Source organism: Gymnoscopelus microlampas (assembly GCF_963454915.1).
Source record: "Gymnoscopelus microlampas genome assembly, chromosome: 7".
NCBI classification, from domain to species: Eukaryota; Metazoa; Chordata; class Actinopteri; order Myctophiformes; family Myctophidae; genus Gymnoscopelus; species Gymnoscopelus microlampas.
In genome coordinates this window covers 21,448,558-21,457,610 of record NC_139944.1, presented here as the reverse complement: position 1 = coordinate 21,457,610, position 9,053 = coordinate 21,448,558, and positions in this window count along the sequence as shown.

Here is a 9,053-nt window from a genome sequence, read left to right as displayed (position 1 = left end):
AAATATTAACAGTAATAAAAAGAACGCTATAGGAGAGAAGGGGGATAGAGGGGGGAGAGAGGGAAGAACAGCGCACGTACGTACACTTGGTGAGGTAGATGTGAACACACGCGCGTGCACACACACACACACACACACACACACACACACACACACACACACACACACACACACACACACACACACACACACACACACACACACACACACACACACACACACACACACACACAAACACGGCCCTGTGCTAGATGATCCAGAAAGCAGGGAGGTAATAGAAGTGCCTGAGGATGTGAGAGGATTGTGTCTTTACTCAAGCTACAACTCTCCACCGTCCACTGCCACAATCCTCCACAACAGTTCACTCCCAAAACACTGCGATGCAATGCTGCTCTTCTGAGCAGCATTGCATAGATAAACATCGCATTTACTAAGTCTATTGTATATGAAGCATCACCGCTAGTTCATTCAGGGCACAGGAGTCATACACGCCTCAGCTGTAATCAGCTGTCAGTCAGTTGACCCAAAGTGCTTTCCAAAACAAGAGCAAAAGATAGACCTTAGTCTATTCACAAAACAAAAATCACACCCTGTGTGAAGGAAGCGGTGCCTTTGGGGCGGGGCTTAACTCATTTCAGTTCGTCCCTATTGGTGGTCTGAGTCCACGTACCAAATTGTTACTCCGTAGCATGCTGCGAACTTGAGTTATGGCTGTTTGAAGGCCAGCCAATGGGAAGACAGAGGGGGCGGGGCTTCAGCAATTCATGCTGGTCCCTATTGGTGGTCTAAGTCCACATACCAAATGTGGACTTGGTGGCATGCTGCAAACTGGAGTTATAGCTGTTTAAAATCCCGTGCTCATACGGGCGCTGGGGGTCCCTGGACCCCTCTTTGATAACTTCAGCAATGCATGCTCGTCCCTATTGGTGGTCTAAGTCCACATACCAAATTTGGCCTTGGTGGCATGATGCAAACTGGAGTTATAGCTGTTTAAAATCCCGTGGTCATCCGGACGGACGGACGGACGGACGGACGGACGGACGGACATACGGACAAAGTCAAGCTTAGAGCGGTTGGCACCGCTAAAAATAGAGGTTTTTAACGTAGTAAGAAAACTAAAACGAATAGAAACTAAAATACAACAACAAACAACCACAGACAATGACCTCAAACTGTGTCAAAAGCTAGAGTAAAAAGGTGGGTTTTCAGTTTGGATTTGAAAATCTCAATGGTGAGATTTACCTTAATGTGGAATGTGAGATTATTCCAAAGTATAGGTGCGGCTACGGAGAAGGCCCGGTCACCTTTGGTTATAGTGGCAGGAGGCGCTTGTATCAGATCGGAAATGTATGGATGGGCTAGACCGTTGAGAGCTTTAAAAACAAAGAGCAAAGCTTTAAACTCAATTCAAAATGTTACTGGTAACCAGTGCAGTTGTACCAGTGCAGGGGTAATTATGTTCTCGATTGCTTTTAATCAGCCATGTTTTTCTACACACCAATCACACCTTATTCCCTCAACAAGGCAATTTAAACATGGCTCCCTCCTATACACTGGATCTTTTCAATTGCTGCCACATGCTGCTGCTGCTGGCAAAGCTTGCTTCCATCACCCTAGCCTCTACCTTATAGTTTAGTGTCTTGCATCACTCAAACGCTTAAACTGAAATGCATGTGTACGTGGCTCTTAAGTCAGCTATTTTTTGCCAAATGTTGGCCTATATTCACTGAATGTTCACCTATCATGCCCAGAATAGGGACGCTAGGGTTCATGTGTTTGGAATGTGGATCAAGTCCAAACGAAAAGAGACAAATTCAGTTTCAATGGAAAGAATTCCACTCACCAACTCTGTGATCTCAGCTCCTCTGCTTGTGTGATGATTATTGTGATTCAGAGGCAGTCATGTTACTGATTTGTGTGTGTGTGTGTGTGTGTGTGTGTGTGTGTGTGTGTGTGTGTGTGTGTGTGTGTGTGTGTGTGTGTGTGTGTGTGTGTGTGTGTGTGTGTGTGTGTGTGTGTGTGTGTGTGTGTGTGTGTGTGTGTGTGTGTGTGTGTGTGTGTGTGCGTGCGTGCGTGCGTATGTGGTTGATGTACTGTAGGATGGGGCCAGGTTGGGCTGAGGCCTGGGGCTTATCACAGAGCTTCCTGTGTCATGGATCCAAGTCGTGTGGCTCTGTGGAGGACGAGCTCATGATGGGATGAAATTACCCCACTTCAATTAGCGTCACCATTAGTGGCTCATTAAACAGGTGCTCCTTCCCCACCGGAAAACCCACTTGGAAACACTGGCGTACCCGCACGTGCCCCACACACACACACACGCACACGCACACACGCACACGCACACACACACACACACACACACACACACACACACACACACACACACACACACACACACACACACACACACACACACACACACACACACACTGCAGTCTTCTATTTTGTCGCCGTCTGGGTGGAACGTTGTATGTCCAAAACCGTAACTTTAGAGAAAATGGAAAATAGAACCTGTGTTCCAATGGATCATCCAGTGTGTAGTTATTGTTTAGTCACAAGCTCTTGTTTATACTTTTCATTGGTTAAATATGTATTAAACCCACAGACTTAGCCACTTACATCCTGGCATCCCTATTTTTGCCTTGTCATTGTAGGTGAAAAATGTCAAACATTTTCTGAATTAAAAAAAGGAAATATACGACTACAACTACAAGCTCAGCGATAAGATAAGCATTATTTTATGAAAAGAAAACCATGAAAAGAACAGACCTGAGTTGCAGCTGTACTTGGACTGCTTTTTCTTTTTAGTCGTTATGCTGTTTGATTCCTTCCCACACACATTTCTGTGTGTTGTCACTGCTGTTGTATCCTACTGGCTCACCTGCCAGTGAGGAGCCCCCACCGGGAGGACCTACTCCTCCTGCCCAACACTGCCTGGTGACAGGTGCCGTCCCAGCCCATACGGCCAATTGTGTTTGTACTGTATAGAGTCAGACACTCGACAAAGCCGGATGCACCACGATGGATTCGAACCCCTGGACTCCATGGTGGTGGGCAGCTACTTTTACCACCGCACCACCCGGACGCCTTGAACTGCTTTTTCTGTCTCTTCGCCAAAAATAGACAACGTGCTGCATTGCGATGCTTAGGGATCTTGTAGATCTGCTATTTTTGCCGAACGTTCCCCCCAGAATAGGCATGCTGGGTTTCCAGTGGTTAAATATGCCTCTGCATGAGAGTGACCATTTCCTCCAGTCTTTCTCAATAGCTTACTATTCTCTCTCTCCTGGCTGGTGTCAAACTTGTTCCAGTTCTCTGTCACCTCTCCTCTCACTTATTACTTATTGCTATTTCTCCCCTCTCTCTGTGTGTGTCTCTCTCTCTGTGTGTCTCTCTCTCTCTCTCTCTCTCTCTCTCTCTCTCTCTCTCTCTCTCTCTCTCTCTCTCTCTCTCTCTCCACAGCCCTGTTGTCCTTGGTGGTGTATCTACTCTCCTACCTCTCCCTCTCTCTCCAATTGTCTCTCATCTCCTCCATTCACTCATTTAAAGCTACTCTTGCTGTTGCCTGCTACTTATTTAAATCTTTAAACTCCCTCACTTTCAGGTACAGTGATGTATCTCCATCTTGCTCACTCTGTCTCTTCTTTTCTTGCATTTTCTCTTGCGCTCTCATCCACTCCCTTTCTCTCTTCCTCACCCCCCTCCCCCCCTGTCTCTCTCTACGACAGCGATACATATGTGCTGCAGGCTGCCATTAAACCCTGCTCTCTTTCTCACCTCCTCTCCTCCTCCCTGTCATTCTGATTCCTCCTCTTAAACATGTCAAACTGGCGATCAGCTCCCCCCTGGGGCAGGGGGCTCCCACCACAACCATCACTACCACCAGCACCCAGCCACTCTGCTGTTGGGGGGGAGGGGGGTGTGAATACAGTGCAAGACGTTTCAAGTCACAGGTGTGGAGGTTGGAATTAAGGATGACATACGGAAAGAGAGAGAGAGAGACACACACAGAGAGAGGGGCATTCGGAAGGAGGAAGGAAGAAGAGGGGAAAAGGGGGAGAGAGAGTGAGAGAGAGAGAAACAGGAGAGGAATGCGTGGAACGAGAAAAGTCAGAAATGTAGACATGGAACAAGGTTGAGGAAGGGAGAGGCTGATGGGCGGGAGTGAAGCGATAAATAAAATAAAAAAAAGAATGGAAGAGGCAGGAGGATGATTGCTTTAAAGGGAATGCCTCCTAACAAGCTCCCAGGCTGCCAGGTGTTGGGAGCCCAGGCCCGCTTACTGGTGGGGAAGGCACCAAGGAGCTCATTAACAGCCCCGTGCAGCCCCAACCCTTGCTAACCTGCTGCCATCCCTCTGCCCTGGCCTGCCACGCCACGCTCACATCTCAAAATGAAGGACAGGACCCGAGCATGCTGCTCTCCTCTGGACAATGCATGCTAATGAACTGTGTGTGTGTGTGTGTGTGTGTGTGTGTGTGTGTGTGTGTGTGTGTGTGTGTGTGTGTGTGTGTGTGTGTGCGTGTGCGTGTGCGCACATGCGCGTGCACACGTACATACGTGAGTGCGTGTGTGTGTTACATTCGTGTAGCTGTTGTGTAAAATGCTTGCACAATACATAGGTCTGTTTAGTAGGATCCGCATTCACATAAATATAATATAGATTTATAGATAAGAACCAAGTTCTTATCTAGTGTGCTATATCTTGTGTGTGCTATATCTTGTGTGTGTGTGTGTGTGTGTGTGTGTGTGTGTGTGTGTGTGTGTGTGTGTGTGTGTGTGTGTGTGTGTGTGTGTGTGTGTGTGTGTGTGTGTGTGTGTGTGTGTGTGTGTGTGTGGTTGGGGGGGGGTCTCTCCCTAACTTTGCAGAGATGAATTCTGTTCATTTTCAGGCAAATATCCAGAATATGGGTATTCTTGCTACACCAGGCAGAGGTATGCTGAGGTCTCCTATTACATCATCTTCGTCAGCGCAGGCCACAACAGATAACGGTCTGTGTTTGCTGTGTCTAGACTATGAATATTTAGGCTTTAGGCTATAACAATGTAATGTCATGTTTGTCCTAGTGATGACAACATGCCACACTACTTTTTGCTATGTTCACTTTCCAAAGATGTGTCTCCATACGTACGCCTTCCCCCCATTGCCTGGCCTCTGTTCCTTTTCATACACACACAAACCCAAAACATCATCACATGCCCCAGACAGACAGAAACAATGTTTCACAATCACAATCACTTGTGTGTGTAACTTCATACACTTGCACACATTCACACCTGGGAGCTTCCCAGTACAAGTCTCCACAAAATAAAACCCTGGGTAATGTGCAAACAGATGCGTAGCCTAATTCAAACTTTTATCTCAGTCAAATAACAACAGAAGTACCAATAACAAACAGCTTCACACTACTTATTAGCTAGGTGTCATATTGTGCGTGCGTGTACATGCACACTCGCACACACGCTCACACACAGTGCTCATTGAAGAGTTGAGGTCTAATTTGTGTAACTTAAGCCATTAATACATATCACATAATGACCCTCTATACAGCAGAGTGACATTGGCTTGCATGCAAACGCAGCATGCTGTACCATGAGTGCAAACGCACCGTTAACACGATACTGTGTATTAAACTTATCCTACCTTTCTTGGATACTATTTCACATCACATGTACTTGCGCATTTTGAAGTCGATCTGTCCTATATGTGCCCATATTATGGGCATGGCCATATATGACCTCTCATTTCAAGGGGATTTAATATCTATCTGAACTTGTAGTTTTCTGACATGGTTTTTCAGACAGTTTTGAAAGAGGCCAGTGATTTGCGTCCTTTATTGGATGATGTCAGGGCATTCCACATTATGGTGGCATATGGTGGAGTAGTAGAATTAATATATAAAATTTATACATACAGTCTTCTACACAGTCGACAAATCACTTACCAATTTGAATCTCTCTACCTAAAATAGTAGTGGCTGCCATAACGTTAGATAGATAGACCTAGATAGATTGACCGTTATTGATCCCGCAGGGGAAATCCAGTCGCCAGAGGCAGCACAGTAGTTAAAGACGGGGTGCCGTGATTTTCAGTGATTTCTTCCCCCCCTAAAACATAATCATCATGTATTATGGTTATACTAGGAGGAAGATTTTTTTCAAAAAAGTTGTTAAAAAATTGTTAAAATTATGTTTTTACTAGACCATACCCGTTGGGGAATATGAGCACCCAAAGTATGCAGTTTGGCTTATGCGCTGAGAACAGAGAGTTTATCAGGGATCGAAAGTGAGTTTGTACTGTGTAGTCCATTGGTTCTCAAAGTGGGGTACGGGGACCCCCAGGGGTACTTGAGGCAGTTCCAGGGGGTCCCCAGCTAAATGATGGATAGGAACCAAATGCACCCTTATGGTTCTGTAACTCTGAGAGTGTACAAATGGAACCAAATGGACCCTAACGGGTCCATTTGGTTCCATTTGCACACTCTCAGAGTTAAATTAACATTGATTTTATAATATAAATTCGGGCCCCAGGTATAAATGCCATTAAATGGGGGTCCGTAGCCTAATACATGTATGTCAAACTGGGGGTACTTGACATTAAAATGGTTGAGAATCACTGCTAGAAAGCCGTATAAACCTTCTCTTATTGGGGTCCCTGGCTTATCTTTTCAAATGGGGGTCCGCGGGCTAATAAGTGTCAATTTGGGGGTCCTTGACATGAAAAAGTGTGAGAACCACTGGTGTAGTCAGTCGTGTGTACACACACACGGGTGCACATCCCGTCGTGGAGGCACAGAACACACCCGCGCATATAACAGGCGGAGCCGTCGGCCGTCGCGAGCGCGCACAAACACAGAGACACACACACACACACACACACACCACGGTACATCCATGCGGCCCGTGGCCCGTCGCGGAAACACACTGGCGATCATCTCCCCCCCAGCCACACACACACACCACGGAGGCACGATGCTACTCCCCCCCCCCCGTCCCCCCCGTCGTCGCAAACACACACACACACACACACACACACACACACACACACACACACACACACACACACACACACACACACACACACACACACACACACACACACACACACAAAACACAGCAGAGTTTTTGACGCACACACGCTCACTTTTAGATCCAGGCCTATTTTAAAAGTCTGCGTATGGGGGATGCGCGTATCCGCGCGCCTGGTGTAGCCGGTGTCATTGATAATCAATTGAATCTAAACAAACGGTACGCACAACGCATACGCTCGCTTTGAAAAGTCTGGTGCGTACTGTGTAGATCCGAGCGGCCGTAGAGTGCACTGAAAGAGTGGGCGGGGTCTATGCTGCAGCCTGGTGTTGCCATGTCCGCGTATTGTAAGCGCTTTAGTGGTAATATTGGTGGTATTGTGTTTTGGCGTTGGTTGTGAAATTGCAGGTGGGTGTGGGGACGCGTTGTGAGCTTGTAGATCGGCTGTTTTCCAAGAGGCAAGGTATATGCGTGAAGGCGCTTCGTTTGGCCTTCTTTTCATAGACCTCGTTGCTTGTAGGGTTCGTTTGGTTTGGCCTTGTTTACTGCTTGTTTCTCTCGCAAACCTGGCAACGACGCATGCGCAGTTTGATCAAGAGTCCCCCCAACCAAAACCGACCAAGACTCCACCACCGTGAGGTTACTAGAATTATAGTAGGATGTGGACACGCCTCCAGTTCATTAAGTATACCTGGTTCTCACCTTAGCACCTCCTCCACCACCTAAGCACCACCCACCTGTCCTAGTCCCTCCTCCTCCTCATGCCCACACCTGTTGTGTTATGATAATGAGGGGGAGGGTACGTTTTTACTATGTCACTAAAGCTCTGTTTTTCTGTTTTTCACGTTTGACCCTCAAGGTTTCAGCCTCCAGGTAGAAACTCAAAATAGTAGAAGACATAAAACAGAAGACATAAAACACCATAAAAACACCACCAGGGGGCTTAATGACGTTCTATCAACCTCATAGACACATGAAAAACAGAAAAAGTGCAAAACCATGGCACCACCTCTTTAAGTTATAGATACAGAGTAAGAAAAGTACTGTAAGGTACATAAGTACTTTAAGCTACAGCACTTCTAGATGAAGGAATTGCATAAGATCATCCACTGAACATGTGAAAGTGTTAATTGTTGCTTCCATTTCAACAAGCATCTATACTGTAGCTATCAAAGAGGCAACAGAGTCAGCCTGTTGTTTGGATAAAGATATGTCTTTTGGAACAACACCAAAAAAATCTGTTAGCGGAGAGGGATCAAATGGTACTCCAAATACATCTGTAAAAGGCTCAAATGCAGAGGTCCAATAAAAAGATAGTGTGGAGCTTATGTGCGACTTACATCTGTTGCAATTGGGATCTAGATCAGGATAAATCTAAGAAGGTTTCTCAATTTGAAACGTAAAGGCGATGCACCACTTTAAACATGAGGCCATGTCGTGCACAGATAGAGGATTTATGCTCTCACAGAATCCCAATCATCCTCTGAGAATTCGACAGCATAGATAATCCCATTCTTACCACTATTCAGCCAGAAATGCTGAAGTTATACTGTACAATAGCCGTTCACAATCTGTTGTTTAACCATAATACACAGCACGGCCACCCGCACCAACAATGCACCAACTCATGACCTAGCCCAGATCCACTGCACTTTTCTTCTCTCTCTGAAATGAAAGCATTATATTTAAACCATTCAATCCGTTAACGCATCTAAAAAAAAATCTAAATCTTAACAGTTTTCGGAAAACCGTATGTTGCTATATCAGTGGTTCTCAATTTTCTTCATGTCAAGGACCCCCAAAATGATATGTATTTGGTAGCGGACCTCCATATCAAAATATTTTGTTCCAGGGACCCCCAGAAAAAAGATTTGAGTTACAAATGTTAGGCTTAAAAAATATATATATATATATATAAAGATTTGCACACATCTTCATGATTTTTCAAAAATAGCCAAAGTATAAAATAATGTCTATAGCTAATATCTAAAATGACACAGATGCGTTCCTCGGATTGAATG